Source organism: Emydura macquarii, unplaced genomic scaffold (genome assembly GCF_026122565.2).
Source record: "Emydura macquarii macquarii isolate MOO-44397 ecotype Brisbane River unplaced genomic scaffold, CSIRO-AGI_Emac_v2 contig_2187, whole genome shotgun sequence".
Classification (NCBI taxonomy): Eukaryota; Metazoa; Chordata; order Testudines; family Chelidae; genus Emydura; species Emydura macquarii.
Genome location: NW_027132324.1, coordinates 20,593 through 38,498, shown reverse-complemented (window position 1 = coordinate 38,498; position 17,906 = coordinate 20,593). Strand labels below are relative to the sequence as shown.

At 44.2% G+C, this 17,906-nt stretch overlaps 1 non-coding gene and 1 pseudogene across 1 annotated transcript; both read left to right on the top strand.

Annotated features, from left to right (window-relative positions):
- Positions 1-713: 713 nt before the first annotated feature.
- LOC137160318 (rac GTPase-activating protein 1-like) lies at positions 714-17,141 on the top strand (annotated as a pseudogene).
- On the top strand, positions 7,625-7,706 carry TRNAS-UGA (transfer RNA serine (anticodon UGA)). The gene has a single exon. It is a non-coding gene; the product is annotated as a tRNA-Ser (tRNA).
- Positions 17,142-17,906: the final 765 nt, after the last annotated feature.

Genomic DNA, 17,906 nt, shown 5'->3' with positions numbered 1-17,906 from the left:
ACTTTGTTTTATTTTTCTTATTTTAGCATACATATTATATACTGCTGTTTTTATTTTGGATTTAGCATATTTGCATTTTTTTGCAGTACATTTAAAGCAACATTTTATAAACATTATAACTACTTGCATACACACAAAAATACTACTAATACTTTTAAATACAAGTAACATGATGTAGAAAAGTTTGGACTTTATAGGCTCCATTGATTTATTTTATGGAGCTTTGCTACTTTTTTTTTTAGCTTGAGCTTTTTTTTTTTTTTTTTTTTTTTTTTTTTGTAGTGGTAACTTGCCTGCAGCCCATGCTGCTAACACCACCCCTAACGGGCTGCCCTTGGGGATTTTACTGCCACCAAGCCCCATCTCCCGTTTACAGCACTATCACTCTCTACACACACTCGCACGCGTTCTGTGTTAACACAGCACTCGGTTTTGTTTTTTAAAGAACAGGTCAGAGAATCTGATCTGAGCTTTTATTTTAGTATTTAAATTAGCACGTATTTTTTCCAAGCCCACCCTGTGGATACCCTGTGCACACCTTGTGCACAGAACAATGGGGGATATGCATATATCTCTTTAACTCATTTCCGGAAGAATTTTACCACAAGCAAAATTAAAGGTACAGACCAAAGAAAGGGTAGGGAGATTCCATGCGCGAAAAAAAACTTGTGCCACCTTGGACTTTTGCGTTAATGAGCCCTCAAACTTAACGCATGGCCATCGTCAAGGACGATGCTAGGGTGCCCTTTTTGGAATCTCCCAAGAAAAAAGCCTGTCAAGTAAAAAGAAACAGACAACAAACACAAAACATAGAGGTACCTGGAATCCCTGGAGACTGTGAGACTCAAAGGGTCTCGATGCTTTACAGCCTTCTACCGAGTTCTATTCTTCATCCAAAACTCTTCAGGGTCACCTCATCCAGTGCCGGCTGAGGCGTTGGCTGGCGCAGGAACTAGGGGTTGGCAAGCAAGGCGTCCTGCCGCAGTCGCCAAATTGTTGGAAAAAGATTTTAAGTGTGGTTCGTTACTCTGCACCGATAAGAGGCCCACACAGGATTTTAGGCTGGACAGTATCCAAAAGAGTTTATTCTGCAGAAGGTCAATTCCCAAGCCCACAAGTGGACAGTGGAAAAAGACTCCGAACAAATGATTACAGACAGTTTTATACCTTATTGCTACTTAAACATTTATGACAAGACTATACATATTTTCCTTACAAGGGCACAAACTTATTTTCTCTATAACTATTGGTTTATATTATTTGGCATACATTATTTATAAAATATTTTTACCAATGTTTTGCAGCTAACTACAAATTATCTATTAAGGTTGCATAGCTTCCTGAATTTAGCCGAGGCTTATCTCCTTCTGCATTTTTAAGAACTTTCCATGATCTGTGCACAGAGTGGAACGGCCTTGCCTTATAAACAAAGAAGCTGCAAAAATGGAAAGGAGGATTGGGCAGCAAAGATTGATGGGAGTCTGGGGGAGCCAGGCTCAGGGGGCCAAAGATCAAAGGATGGGCAGGACTGTAGACTCTCTTAGAAGGATCCTGACATGGGGCTGTCTTGTGGAGGAGAAAGGATTGTAGATTTTCAGATTTTCACCTGCACTCTGGAGAGGAGGTAATAAGTGAAAGCGACATCTGACTCCTCAACTTTTCAATATCCCCCGGGCTGGAATTGTATATTGCATAGGGCAAAATGAGTTTGTAAAAGACCTTTGATTAATGAAACCCTTGTGTTGCTCTTCACCTAATCTGACTTGTTATAATTTGACTTCTAATCACTTCAAATACTTCTGTGACACATAAATTGTTTTGTTTCTTTTACCAAAAGTAGTGTGTTTGGTTTGAAGTGTGTGGGAGACACTACTTGGAGGAACAAAGCTGGTGCATATCAATTTCTTTGTTTAATTGAGAAACTTATATGAGCTTAAACTCTTCAGTGGGCATAACTGAACATTTGAAGATGGAGGTATCTCAGGTTGTGTGTGGAACTGGGTGTAATGGCTGGGACATTCTGTTGCATAATCCAAAAAGTGGTTGTGTAGAATCACTCATTCACTTAATTTGGAGCAGCTCACATGCTGGAGGTTGTGTGTGAACAGCCCAGGAGTGGGGTTTCTCCAAACAGAGCAGAGAAAGAAGGGCTTTGGGAGTGGGGGATTGGGGTGATGCAGGTGGCTGGGCATTCTGGCTGTATAGCTGCAGAGAGTAAGTGGCAACAATACAGAGGAGAAGACGAAATCCTGCTGATGAGTAGTGGCCGGGAAAGAAAAGAGTGAGGTTTCCTATGATGTTTTTGCCTCATTTTGCGTGACTGGTTCCTCTTGTGATGTAATCAGTCAGCGCTCTTAATGTGAGGCTCTAGCGTTCAAGCCCCTAGTCAGGCCTTTGCCTTTCAATTTGCCTTGTGTGCCAGCACCCCAGTGAATCCTGTAATTGTTCAGAGGGACAGATGGATTCCCAAATGCCATGGCCATTTCCTGGAAAGGTCCCTTTTCACCTGGTGAGTCCTTAAGGAGAGGGATCGAGGCCACTTCAACATGGGTGGAAAGAGAAAACACAATCTCTGTCTCCAGGCAAATGCTGTGGGTATAGGTCTGAGAATGAAATAGGGGAGAGAGAAGAGATGGGAGAAGTAGAGCGGGGGGAGGGAGAGCGAGTCTCAAGAGAGGAAGAAGAAAAGACTTCCATGTGCCAGCCTGTCAGCTGCATGCCACATGTGTGCAAACAAGCTAAAGGCAGTTGGTCCCATGGTGTAATGCGCAGCACTCAGGACTTTGAATCCTGTAATCTGAGTTCAAGTCTCAGTGGGACCTTGGGGTGCTGCTTTGCTTTATGCTGAAACCCTGGTGTCCAGGTTTCCAAGTCCCCACATATGTTTTTTACCTCCCGTTGGGTTATTCAGGCCTGCTGCAGCCAGGTCTTTGGTCCAGCTGGCTTGCTGGGTGTTAGAATATAGCTATTTAGAGCTGCCTGTAAAGGCCCATGATTGTTTATGGATATTCTTATCACTTAGCTAGTTATAAGAGTGTAGAAACAAAGAATCAAAATCACAGCCTACCTGTCTTTGGGCCTTCTCTCACTGTGACAGTCTGAGGCCTTGTAGTTTGGCTAAGCAAAACCAAAAGCAGCAGGGCAATCATAAACTGGGAAGCATGTGGTAACATCCACACATCACAAACCAATGCCACTAAAACAAGGTAATACCAGGCTGTTTAGAAGGTGATACAGTCTAATGCATCCAGATAAAGAAAAGACCCAAGAATGCTTAAAAAAGCTTTCTTTGATAGCATTTTGTCTTGTTTTTAACCACTTGTCAACAGCTGTGCTTGTAGAATCTACACTTCATATTGTTTGGCCATTGTGGCACCCACTGTTCTGATTATTTCTGTCTGATTCTTTGATGGTTTCTGTCTGTCCTATAACTAACTGTAATCAGTTAAGGTGGTGCGGTACAACTGGTTAGAGAATTCTGTTACAATCTGTTAGGACTGGTTAAAGAATTATCTTGTAATATTTTTAAGAAAATGAGTGGTTAACTTACACTTTAAAAACTGAGGTCAAACAGGAAGTAAGGTGGGAAGAAGAAAAATTACTGGTGTGCAGAATTGGGATTCTTTCCTGATTACCCCGATAAACCCACAGTATTGCCTGCTCCTTGACTCTGGACTTCTGCTTCTGTCAACGAACCAAGAGCTTTTGCACTTTTGTTTTTCCAAAATTTTAATGGAGGGAACTTTGGATACACTTTGAAGTTAAAATGTTTTTGTTTGTTTTTTTGATAATGCACGGACCAAGGCAGCTGTGTTTCATAGATTGTATTTGGTGGCTATTACAAGCAAAATGCACCTTTTTAAGAAATAAATAAAATGCATAAGAATCAGCAAAGTAAAAAGAGGGGCTGATAAACATAGCACTCTGAATAAGAGAATGGAGGGTTTAAAATTACAAAACCATGTTTCCAGTGAAAGCTCTGGCAGCAAAGAATAATAAAATAGAGCTAAGATATGGTAACTTGAGCGCAAAAGTAAGTGATTTGAAGAAAAAGAGAAGAGATAAATGTAGCTTTTGTAGAAATTAGTTTTATAAAATTTGAGGGGAATTAAGCAGTTGAAGGTTGTTGTGGGAGGAGAATTCTTGGTTTCTTTGCAGCCATCCTGAAGGAAGGATGGGCCCTTTTCCCAAGGGCATGGTCTGTGAATCCTGACTGAGATCATTTGAATGTGGATGATTTGGTTGGAATTATTGAAGGAAAAGGGGGGTTCGATTGCAGCATAACTGCCTCCAAATGTGTAAAAAGGAATGTAATTTGTGTACAGCTGTGTGAAAATCATTAAAGCAGTGCAAGGGAGAATTTGTGTGTGCAAACATATTGTGTCAATCTGTAAGGTTTTAAGGACCTAAACCAACACTCTCGGTTTGTAAAATCCTGCCCTGTATTTTTCAGAAAATTGATTTTATTATCATTTAACCCTTTGGGTGCTTCCATGCTGTATAACGTTCAACATCTTTTGAAGACCAAAGCTGTAGCTGTGGGAGAGGCAGCCAGAAACAGGAGAATTGGGAGAGAGTCTGGATCTTTTTTTTTTTTTTGTGGTGACAAAGTAGCACAAAGGAGCTGCAAAATATGGACGTATCTGGGCAGCAAACAAACTAGTTGAAACAAAAAAGGCTCAGAGTTCAACCCTCCAAGAAGGTAAGGTAGAAAAGATTATAAACTTTGCCTTCTCATAGAACAAAAACACAAGAAAAATGGAGGTAACTCCTCTGTTTTACCTCAAATCAGCAAAAAAAAAAAATTAAAAGGAAGGGCTATTTTAAGCAATAATCTGCCCTCCCCCCCAAAGGGAGTAGAAAAAAATGCTTTTTGTCTTTCAGAACTTCAGGAAAAGCTTGCACCAGCAAAACCGCTGAAGAGCAAAACCATGGGTCTAATATTGGAACAAAGATTGTGTTTTGTGTTTTATGTTCTGTGTTGTTTGTCTTGGTACTAACATTTTTGTGTATTGTGTTTAAAAAAAAACTGGGGAAAGGTAAATCTATGTATAATTTGGTCCAGTCACATTGCATGGAACCCTGATAGTTAAACAAATTACACAAAGGGGTGAGGTAGTGGCTGCTACCATGTTTTTGTGCCCAGGAGCCTTTACAGCTATTCTGAAGGGAAACGGGCCCTTTCCTGAAGGAACTGTCTGTAAACAATTAATTGTAAATAAGTGCAGCAGGCAAAGGGACAATCTGACTGGAATCATTTGACTACTTAAGTATTGGTCAAAATTATAAAAGAGGGAATAAGGGATTTCCATTAAAACTTGACTGTCTCCGAAGGTACAAAATGGGAATCTGGGTAGAATTGTGTAAAAGGAATTGGAGCAGTGCAAGGGATGTTAAGCAAACACAGACAGCTAGTGTTGCTTGGCTTTGTTATGAAGCATTTAATTCTTTGACAGGAGAACATGATAATGGCAGGGGCAGGAAGAACCAAGATAGTAAAGAAAATTCTGGATTGCAGAAGTCATATTCAAGAATTGCAAAAAGCTGACCCAGGACTAGTGTCCTGGGGGGGGGGGGGCAGGTAGGGCAACCATACCAGCAGAGTGATCTCCCACCTCTTTTCAGCTAGTGGCCTGTGCTATACTGGAGCCTCCACAGTTATTTATTGACAAATAAAATTTGCAGAATTTCCAATTCACCTAGTGCTTTGGGAGCCAGGTTTGAATTCTGTTTTTTAGATGATTTTGAGTCTGGGCATTGTGTTTATTGACCAGTTTCTCTGGTGTTGATGCTTTCTATTTGCGATGGCTGAGTGGTTAAGGTGTTGGACTTGAAATTTAATGGGGTATCCCCTTGCAGGTTTGAATCCTGCTCACAGCGAGGTTGGTGTTTTAACCCCACTTTTTTGCAGGGCACTATATCTGTACAAACACCTAAAACACTCTCATTCCCAACAAAACTCCACTCCCCAGCTTTCCTAGATGTGTCTTGCACATACCTTGTGCTGGGTCCTGGATATACCAAACCAGCCACAAAAGTAAACTTCTGTCTCAGTGCACCCATTAACCAGACGTCTCCTTAGATATCTCAGCCATTATTTCATCACGCAGATACTAGACTAGATACGCAGATACTAGACTTTATGAATGGTCATTTAAAACCAATTTAATCAAACAAAGAGTTCTTCTGATCCCAAGAGGTCAGCCACACAGCCACACAGCCAGCCCCACATATAACTCAGAGTGCAGCTTCCCGTCCGTCAAAACAGGGACAGCCAGTCTCACCTGGAGGAGCTAGTAAAACAGCAAAGAATGTTAGCAGAAAAATCCTGGAGCACAGCCTTGGAACGGCTGGCAAGGATTGCTGACACCCCCAGTTTCACTCCGGTGGCTGTGGGAGCAACTCCTACTCTTCTCTCAGAGCCAGGATAAAGGCTTAGGGGTGTGAGTTTCCAAGGAGCCCCACTTCCAAGGGGCCCCACTGATTTCTGTTGCTTTCTGTACCTTTTTTTGGCTTGGGTATTTCTTCTTCCTAAGTCTTTCTCTGCTTTTTCTTTCTCCCCCCCATTTTTCCCAAACACTGCAGTATTCCCTGGCCATCCTGCTCCCCCAACCCAGTTACCTCCACAAACCTTTGTTCCCACTCCTTCATTATGTGGTGTCACTTACCTATTTTCCTGTCAGCTGCTGTACTAGGGATGACATAAAATCCCTCCATGGGAAGTCCTATCCCAGCTCCATGAGGCCATTGCAGACCCTGCCAAGCCTGTGACTTCAGGACCCGGGAATCCATACCTCAGCTTTCCACCAAGTTGTGGTGTTCTCCACAGGGTAGTAGCAGAAATCACGGTGCTGGTACCAGCCAGTGCAGAAGCAACCCTGGGCACATGAGCAGGAGTAGACATCAGAGAACAGTATGGGGAAGGAAATGAAGCATGAGGCAAGGGTGGCAGGGTCTTAGGGTCCATGATCTCTGAGCTCCACTGAGAACCCCACGCTCCAGGAATGGGAACCCCAGATCCCGTGTTAATGCCCCTTCCCAAGCCCCCACTACTCCTCCATTGACCAGGCTTCTTGACCAGATGACATCTCATGTGATGCATTGCGAACAAAGCCACACCTCAGAGAATGCAAAAAGATGAAAACTTTCTGCTGAAAAAACCTAAGACTTTTTACTCTGAAAACAAACCTAGACCTCTCACGTTGTATGTCAGACTGTGCTACTGAACCAGAAATGCTTTAGCTCCTCTTGTGAGACATTTCCAGCTGCACAATGCTGCTGCTATGCCAGGGGAGCTATTATTGTCTCCAGGAAACATTTTTCTTAGCCTGCTTCCATCCATCACTGGTTTCTGCAGCAAAGGGCAGTGCATGTCCCTGTGGTCCAGATATCCTCATTCAAATCAAGCTAGAACCTGAGAAACCTTTCCCTTTCTCAGCTGTGGGAGGGGAGACTTTGAAAAGTGCTCTCTGTGCTAGTGCACATGGCTAAGAAAAGAGAAAAAACTGCAAATTCCCCTAGTGCTTTGGGAGCCAGGTTTGAAATCTGTTTTTCAGATGATTTTGAGTCTGGGCATTGTGCTTATTGACCAGTTTCTCTGGTGTTGATGCTTTCTGTTTGCACAGCTGTGATGGCCGAGTGGTTAAGGTGTTGGACTTGAAATCCAATGGGGTTCCCCCTCGCAGGTTCAAATCCTGCTCACAGCGAGGTTGGTGTTTTAACCACACTTTCTTGCAGGGCACTATACCTGTACAAATCCCTAAAACACTCCTAATCCCAATAAAACTCCACTCCCCAGCTTTCCTAGAGCTACCTTGCATGCTATCTTGTGCTGGGTCCTGGATGTCTAGGGCAAAGTCTCTGCCACTTACCTGTCACCTGATGGCTCCTAGCTCAGCCCTCAAGCTGCCTGCTGCTTGTGCTCCTCTCTATAGAGTGTGAAAGGAGCTGAAGCAGTGCGGGAGCCTCCCTGCGGACACAGACTTGACAAAGCTTTAGCAGAGAGAGATTGTCTGAGACTTCAGAGTTCCAGAAACCATATAGCCAGCCCCTAATTCAGGGCCTGTTCCAGCTCCGAGATTGAGCTTCCAGGATCCCTCCCATTGAGCAGGTGCCCCTGATTAAATCCTCAAAAATAGGCATGTGAAACTCACTCCTGTTCTCCCTGTATCACAGCTAGTGCTGGAATCACCCCTGCATTGCCACAGGGTGTGAGGGCGTCATGCCAAAGCACCGTGAAGCCATTCATGGTTGAACACTTCTACAGCCAGTGTTGTGTCTGAGACAAATCCCACAGAAGGGCCGTGGTGGGCTGGGCTATGTACACCATCCCTGCAGGAGATGCAGGAGACAATGAGGAGACATAATTCTCCACTGCCTGGCATCTTGTGTCATCATCTACATCTGTACAAAGTGAGTGCAAAGCACAGGTGAAAATTGCAACACAGGATGCAGAACAAAGAAGATTCAGGCCCTCGACTATTAATACATACCCATGGTACCATGGTCTACAACACTATAAGACGTTTGTGTATGTGAATGCAGGGAAGACAGAGTCATTGAGTGATGGGACTGAGGTAGATTCCATGCAGATTTTAAGAATTTACACTTTCATCTCATGTGAGAATCTCTCTCAGCCCTGGATTGAGGATGAGCAATGGCTACCCATTTGTTGTACCCACTGATGAGGACTCGTGATGCCACATTTTCCTGTTGGCCAGTCAAGAAAGTCTTTTTGTACCCTGGGGAGTTGAAATGGCAGATGTGTTCCCAAAGGGTGGGGCCGGCCCTGCCGCTTTTCTTTTGGCCTAGTGGGAAGGAGCTTAAATGGGGAAGGGTGACCTCCTGCTCCTGGGGGTGGGGGTGGAAGACCATGGTCCTACATGGTGATTGGGGGATGCCAAGGTCAGGACTGGGCAGTAGGAGGAGGGATTTTTAGATCTGGCAGTGGGGACGGGCGACACGGCCACTGGGCACAAGCCAGGCCTGAGAATTTGGAGAACCATTTCAAACATGGCTGATTATTTTACAGCCCCCTGCCCCTTCTGCTGTAAGGGGAGCAGCCCAGCCGTGTCTGCCAGGCTCCCTATGCAGCGCCAAGAAAAGGGCTGCCAAGGAACAACTGGTCAAACCCGCTGGGAAGCGGAGGGGTCTGGGTGCAGAATGGAGGCTTTGCAGGGGGCTGGGGTGGGGGTGAGGAGAAGGAAATGCACCTTGGGGGAGGGAGGGAGGGAGGACAGGGCTGGGGGTGGGTGAGCAGGTGGGGGAGGCTGGGCAGGAGACTGAGCTGGGGAGTAGGGTGGGGGCTGGGGGGACTGAGGGTAGAGGGAGCCTGGGAGGAGTAGGGCCTGAAGGGGCACGGGATTGAAGGCGGGGCCGGAAGACCCAGGAAGGGGGCGGAGTCTGTCAAGGTAACCTGCAACCACACCAATCCCCTAGCGGCAACGGGGCTAAAGACCATCACGTGACTTCGGGGGGAGGGGCGCGTGCTCTGCCATAGCAACAAGGCCTCGGACCCGCCCCTTGGTAACTACTTCCCTCCTAGCCACATCCCAGTTCGGGGAAAGGTGACAAGCGACTCTCGCTCGCTGTAACGGAAACGGACGCTGGAGGTCTTGTTGTTAGAGCACTGAGTTGGCCAGCCAAACTTCTTGGGAAGATTGTGTGCTGAACCCTTCCTAATGGCCAGTTAGGTTGCTTTATTACACAAGTCCTCATATCCTGGCTAGAACAGAGATCATCATGGACTTGAATAACTGCAAACACTGCAGTGGAATTTACCCCAACCCTTCAGGGAATGCAGTGCGATGCTCTAGGCTTGATGCCCTCAATCTAGTTTAACACACACTTTCTTTTCAGCGTTCTTCCAGACAGTTCAGAGAAGGCCCACCAGGTCCTTTAAAAAAACCCAGATCAATTGGCTCCACAGTGGAGCAGGTATGTAAACCAGTTGAGTCTGTGTACTTCTAAAATCTCTAGTCAGAGGTGACTGTATTGTGTAGCCTCCATATGCAGTAGGGTACTCTTTGTAACTAAAGCTAGTATAACCGTTTCACAGGACAGCATCTCATAGAGTCACAGCTAATGCCAGCCACATAATGTTTTGGAAATGATCTTCCTTGTCAGTCCCTCTGGTATCTAACACAAGATTAAATCAGACCTCTGATTAAGTGGTTCAAATTAATGCCATATAAGTAACTTGCTGGGGCCAATAAAAACAAAAGATCCCTTGCCATCACTAATCCTATTGCTCTCTCATTTCAGGGAAACGAGTCTATAGTTGCAAAAACAACACTTGTGGTCCCTAATGATGGTGGTCCAATTGAAGCCATCTCCACTATTCAGACTATACCTTTTCTCAGAAGCCGGAGGAAGACAGGTAGGTATACGTTAACAGCAAGGAGCAGAACTTGTTTGCTGAATTACACTTCCCAATGAATAAACTAGGCACACAAACTTTCTCTTCCATCTCTTTATTTGTTAAATATAACTGGGCTACTAAGTGTTAATATCTAGGAGAGGATGATGAAGGATGGAAATAAAATTCCAAGAACATCTTTTTTCCACCCGCTGCTTCCCATTTCTCCTATAATTAGCATTAAACCGGTATCTTGAAAGATGGTAATCCAAATAATATTCTCGCTCAGATATCCTAATCCTGGCTGTTGGGGAAACTCTTAAATTGAGCTCTTTCTTTAAAAAGAATAAACCTTTCATTGTAAGTTGGATTACAGGAGGATCTTTAAATGGATAGAGGCAAAAGAAAAAACTAAATATGGGGGCATTTTTATTTTCAGACCCTCTCAAACAGACTGTAGTTATTTCTAGTCCAGAGAAAATCAAACTGAAGGACAAAAGCCAAACTTCTTGGTTTTAACCTTCTTTTCCTGGTTCAGTTGCCTTTCGCCACCCACATTCTGTCTCCAAATAAATTACTCAAACTCAGTGGTTCTCAACCTGTGGCCCAATGAGCACACAGCTGCAGCCCATTGACAGCCTTGTGTGTGCGCGTAGCACACAGTGGTAAATAGGGTTGAGAATCACTGCTCTGACTGCTAAAAACTTCTCTTTCAAAACCATAAATCTTTTGTATGGAGGGAGGCGCTCTGCTAAACCTAGCAAAGGGCATGGGGGGGTTCTAGCATTGCTTCTATGTATTCATAAGCAAAGTAATTGCTCAAAAGGTTGGCATACCAGAGTGATTAGAGGTACTCCGTATGTATCCAAGATAGATAAGAACTATGTGCCTATATTAACGCTGGTGTAGTAGCACTTATTCTCTCAGGGAGCCCAAGAGGTGCTGCTTCTGGGCAATGAAAATTGAAGGACGTGGCCCTAATGCTCTGGTTTTTAATTGCTTTCAGAAGTAACGCGGCTTTGCTTTCCGTTTTTACCACATGAATGCACCGTACTTCTTGTTCGGCTTTGGCAAGCGTGTCTAGAAGACTGATTGCCTCGGAGGGAGATAGGAACCCAAAACTGCATAATTAACCCTTAATTGCCAGTTGTATCTTGTAACCACCTCTGCTGGTTGCACTACCTTTGGCATAACACAGATGCCAAGTGCTCTGGCAGTACTCGTTCAGCCAGGAATCTCCGGCCACTTCCAAGATGCTTGTCTCCATCATTATATAGTCTTCATACTGAAAACAGAAGGCTGGGAAATTCTCTCTCTCTCTCTTTCTCAGCCAGTTTACAACCTTGGAACAGTGACTCAAGATTGGGCAGTAGGCAGCTGGAATCCAGATCTGAAACTGATGGATCTAATACTCCTCAGAGCAATGCGGGGATAAGGTTGCATGAATTTGTACCAAAGACGGTAGGTGGACAGGCAGTAGAAACTTAAGCAGCTTTCCCCTTTCATTTTTTTGGTGTGGGTGATTATAGTCAATCCTGAACAAGATTCATTGACCCTACTGCTGTACATTCCTCTGAGCGTAGGCTGATGCACAGGGTCAGTTACCCAGCCCCATGTTGGCAGTTTCAGCTCTGGGCTGTGACCCTGAGTCCTCCGCTATGCCCTGGGATACATGCAGACATCTATCTTTATTTCCTGCTGTGAAAGACATCTTACACTGCTATGCTGACAGTTCAGCCTTTGATAGCCAGAGTTTAGACTTCTTAAATGCATGTCCCAGTGATTTGTAAGAGATGCCATGATGGCCAGAACTAATAAGGTAAAATAAATGGGCAGGGTTTGTTAGAAGAAGAATCACCAGCAAAAGACCATGGCTTATTTAACTCCCAATCCCATTATTCTTTGTATAAATTTGCCATGATGTTAATTTTGCTTTGCCATCAATGTTGAACAAGACACTCAGCCAGTTTACCTGTGCAGCCAAACTGTATCTATTCAGTGTTTTGTTGCATTATTACCATTTCCTCACACACTGGCTCTTTGTCTTTCCAGGTTATCAAACCAGAGTCATGTGTTCCATGTGGAAAGTGGATAAAGTTTCAGAAACTGTCTCTAAAGTGCATTGACTGCCGTGTGGTGACTCACCCAGAATGTTGGGACCGCTGTCCCCTTCCCTGCATCCCAACTTTAACAGGCACTCCTGTCAGAACTGGAGAGGTATGACTTTGTGTGAGATGAGCCTTAAAGCCTGTAGCTACCAAACAACAAATGTGCTAATGCCCATTTGGGAGCACTAGACCATGCTTAAGGACTGTACATATTAGCTGACTTATTGCTGCATTATGTGGATTGTCTGTGTTATTACAGATCTAATAAAAATACATAAATGAGACTGTTCAATAAAGCCAAGAATCGTAAGAACGTGGGGTTTTTGGAGAGTGGAGAATTGTATGTGGTGGTTCTGAAAGTATCTGAGGGAGGAATTTTGTTCTGATTTTGCAAGCAGTCACAAACTGTTCCCGGCTCGGCATGTCTCACTGTTTCTAGTGAGTCCTCGTTTGTCAATTGAGATTGACAAAGTTAATTTGCTTAAATTGGAGCCATAAAATGTTCTCAGATTGGTGAACCATGGCACAGTTAAGCTAGTCTTCAGGAATCTCCTGTTTTTCTTAGGCTAGATCCCTCTTTTTTGACCACTCTCAGTAGTATTCCTTCCCTGTGCGATAAAGAGCTGAATGCAATCTGTCTTGACAGTCCTACTGGATTTAACTCTGGCACCTTGATATCAGGATTTGATCTGTTTTATTAGATGGTAATTTACTTACCCTTCTTTCCCTTCATATCGGCTGCATGGTTCATCCTCCACTGGCCTGTGAAACAGGAATCTTGTGCCCAGGCCTCTAGTGTGTGGTAAGATGTGTGTTCTGAAGCTTGTAAATGTCAGTGTTGCAAAACCAGTCTCTTCCTCCTTTAAGGGACGTTGGTGGACTTTGTGCCTATGACTCCTCCAATGATTCCTTCCATTCTAGTTCACTGTGTGAATGAGATTGAGCAGTGAGGGTTACATGAGGTAAGAATCACCTGAAATCGGTGAGGGTGCTAATGAAACGAGTCTAGCTGTGAGGTTAGAGCCGCAGTTGGTTAACCTGAGGATCTCTTGTGTACGATGCTGGAGATATCACAGTGCTGCTCAACACACGCGTCATGATGGGCATGTTACAGTCCCTGCCCAGAGAGCTCACAGTTTATAGTGGGGGCAGAAGACTGCTTTTACTGAGGAATCTACTTTACCTTCTCAAGATGTTTGGGCAGATGAAGTCCTAACTTTAAGCATTGATCTCTGCTAACAGACAGGCCTATACCTAATTTCTGGTTGTGACAGGACAGTGAAAGAGCTGAAGGAGAAGTTCCTTCGAGGGAAGACTGTTCCCTTGCTCAGCAAAGTGGATGATATCGTGCCATCTGTGGCCTTCTTAAAGACTTCCTGCGCAACCTAAAGGAACCCATTCTCACATTCCGGCTAAGCAAGACTTTTATGGAGGCAGCAGGTGAGGCGAGCCAAATGCCATCAACAGCTGTAGTGCCTGAGGAAACATTCTCAGACAGATCCATCTGAATGATCAATCTTTCTTACGTGTGCATGTATTGGCAGTCCTGGATGTGCTGTAACGAGATCTTCCTTCCTTCCTTCCTTCCTTCCACTGATCTGCCTGTACTACACTGCCTGGCGTTTAGCTTAGTTACAATGAAGTATCCCAGCCAGGCCTTCGAAGAACTTTCTCTGATCTACTCTGCCTGGCTGCTGCAGCGAGCTCATTCTGTGGGTTTTATCATGGATGCTGCTAACGTTAGGTGGATGTTCACTAGATCCCATATTTTTATATTAATCCTTAAGTCATCACAATTTTTCATTTTAGAACCAGTCAAGAGTCCTGGTAGTCAGGATCGTGTTCGGGAATGATGCCCAAGTTTAGTGGAGTCTTAAAGCTGTTCTTACACTTGTACAGAAGAGTCTTTGAAATCACTGTCCAATGCAGAGGTCAAAATACTTTACTGAAAGTGCCATTCACCAGAAGATCCCATAGCATTTTACGTGCATTAAGCCTTCTAACACAGAACCTCTGAGACATGGGTATTAGCCCCATTTTAGATGGGGAAACCAAGGCACTGGGGTTTAAATAACTTGCCCAAGGTTAGATAGTGTCATTGTTAGAATTAGAACTCAGGAGGATGGCACCCAGAATCTTAACACCTTCAATCATTGATGGAACATGCTGCTGTCTGAGGAAAGCGGTCCCACAGGCCTCTCTCATCGCTGCTTTTTTTTTTTTTTTTTAAAGAAATTTTGGATGAAGACAACAGTGTGGCTGCCATGTACCAGGCCATTGGTGAACTCCCTCAGGCCAACAGAGACACACTGGCTTTCCTCATGATTCACCTTCAGAGGTGGGTTCAGCCAGATTAGGAGTGCTGCAAGTCAGAAGAAGATGTAGTTCTGTTTTTACAGGCTCATACTGGTGGTTGGGTCTTTACAAATCTGGACAGCTTGCAAATTCAGAGATAATTGACAGATGCAGCTCATGTGGCATCATTTCACATTATCAGGGCTTTCTATCATGAACAAAATCAATTTCATGTCCCTTTCTTTCTTGTCTAGAGTGGCTCAGAGCCCAGACACAGAAATGGACACCACCAACCTGTCCAGAGTCTTTGGCCCCACAATAGTTGCCCATGCTGTGCCCGATCCTGACCCCATGACACTCTTGCAAGACGCTAAATGACAACCCAAGGTAGGTGAGCAGCCTATTCTTGAGGTAGAATGTGGATGTAAGATAGATAAAGTTTCTTGTGAAAGAATTGGATTATCTGGCACCTGACACCTCTGGCCCATCTCATACCACTTTCAGGCTCAGGGAGTTGTGGGTTTCTGATAAGAGGGGAGAGTTTGTGTGCTAATGTGTATTTCTGTAGGTGGTAGAGCGGCTGCTGTCACTGTCAGGGGACTACTGGAGCCAGTTCATAATGGAGCAAGAAAACATTGACCGACTGCATATAACTGAAAACTCCAATGCCTGTTCCACTCCCCGAACACCATATAGTAAAGGTAGTCCTGGAATGTTGCTCTATCAGATCTTCAACAATGGCCAAACATCCACTCTAACTAAAACAATGACCTCAAATCAAAGCCTTTTGTTAGGTTGTGTTGGAACAGGCTTGCCAAACTCTTCCTCTTCCACCCTGCAGTTACCATACAGCCTTTGACACTCATGGTCATTGCTCTTTATCCCTGGTATGGCATTTCAAGTGCTGTAGCTCTGTTGGTCCCAGGATATTAGAAAGAAAAGATGGGTGAGGTAATAGCTTTTATTGGACCAATTGGTGAAAGAGACGTGCTTTTGAGATACACAGTGTAGCATGAAAGCTTGTCTCTTCCACTAACAGAAGTTGGTCCAATAAAAGATATTACCTCATCCATCTTGTCTCTCTAATGGCATTTCAAAGCAGGCATTCTTTGCTCTGTTTTACCCACCTCCCAGCCCCTGGAAGAGTGTTCCTTTTTCACACTGAGGGAGGAGCTAACATTTTGCTCTTGGTCCCCAGCCTAGGCCTAACTGTAACCATTCACCTTGATAACCAAGCATCTGTGATAGCTGCGGCCTTTAGTGCTGCCAGTGTGAACTTCTAGCTACAAAGAAGCACTAAAGAGTTAAATATCTAGCTGTGGCATTGTCAATTGGTGCAGTGTTACCAGGGTTTTTGAGGGCAATGGGAAGGGAAGTAGCTTATGACCGGGAAGACCAGCTTCTCTCATCACACTTCAACAGACGTTGTGGAAGGACTATAATCCCATTACTTTAGTTGAAGAAGAAACATTGTATGTGAGTTATCATGTGCCTGTTCTAATATGACTCTTGTTCCTCTGTCTTGTTGGAAGTGAGCATGCTAGGTCCTTTCACTACTCCAGAACAGCACCCGATAAAGACTCCTTCATCTAGTGCCCAGATCTACTCTCCGTGAGACTACCCTGAAGTAAGTGGTACTGCATTCTTTAGGATAGTAAAATGAGGTACTTAGCCTTTGGCAAGTCACTTAACTTATTTCCATCTGTAAACATGGGGGAAATACCTACCTTGTGGTTACTGAGGATTGACTAACGATTGCACAGTGCTTGGTGTTTATGTAGCTTTTTATAGAGACTAATCAATTGCTCACTGAGGTGCTGAGGGGTACTAGTCCATGGGAGAGGTGGAGTAAGTGGCAGAGAACTAAGGGGGTGAGAAAGGGCAGATCCAAGATCCTGTAACTTTCTCAGTGCAAATTTGAGAACAGTAGGTAGCTCCATGAAAGCCACCTGCCTTTCATCCCTGCTACTCCATGGCTCCTAATGCAGCTGGCCAGAGGGGCAGGCTACATGTACAAGCCCAAGTTTCTCTCCTCGGCTTCCATGGCACGCCGTTAAACACAGTACCTGTACTTTAGCCTCTAGGAACCACCAACAGACAGCTCCCTCATAAGTAGTATGTGACCTGCTGAGCAGGGAGCAGGGACCACAAACCACAGTTAAAAAGGAAAGAGGTAGAAAAGCAAAGAATGGTGGAAAAAAGCTGACACTATACATGTAGAGGTCCTAATTCACCAATGCATCACAAAGAGGTGCACTAACAGAAGGGCTGGGAATTTTTGCTTTAGAACAGTTCCTTTCCATTTCTATTTAACTAGATTCAGGAGCAAAAGCAAGTCTGCAACCAAACCTGGACGTTTTGCCTCTCCTATGCTAAAGTAAAATGGACCTGGAATTTCAGCTCTTTCATAATGCCTACAGCCCACATATGCATAACTACAATAAAGGACTAACTGCCCATCACTACTTTCAGCAGCCTTCTGTATTAGGGTAATCTTATTACTTTTGTTTTTAGCTTAATTGAGGTTTTTAATAACAATTTTATTAAATATTTTGTGCCATATTGCTTCTAGTATTAGCGAGGCAAGTAACTGGCAAGATCTAGTCAATATGTTAGGGTAAATTGCCACAAAAATACTTTAATTTGAAAATATATATTTCAATAAGAAATGGGCCTCCATCTATTTAAAAGCACCTTCTTGGAGTTCCATTTAAAGACTTCTTGAAAACTATAAAGGAGGTATTTTGCACCAGCAGTAATCCTACCGTGTTCGAAGAGAACAACCATAATCCTTTGCGAAAAGAGTGCTGATTCCATGTATAGGGAACCAGCAAAAGCTAAGACAACATTGTTCATCACTGTTGGTTGGGGCCGTGTATGTCAGTGACTGTAGTGTGAGGGTGGGTAAAGAAAATTGATCTTTCTGGGTCAGCAGAGGCTGGAAATAAACCAGTAATTCAACTTGAGGAGAAGGGAAGGAGCCTATGGACTTGTAGGTGAGGGGAGAGGCCCCCTCAATCTTGTACGAGGCAAATCATCTTGCCCTCCATTGCTTATTATAGGCTTGCCTACAATTTTGAGTGTGCTCGGTGCAGAGCATGCTGCTGGCACTGAATGCCTCATGCCACTGATTCACATCACCATCA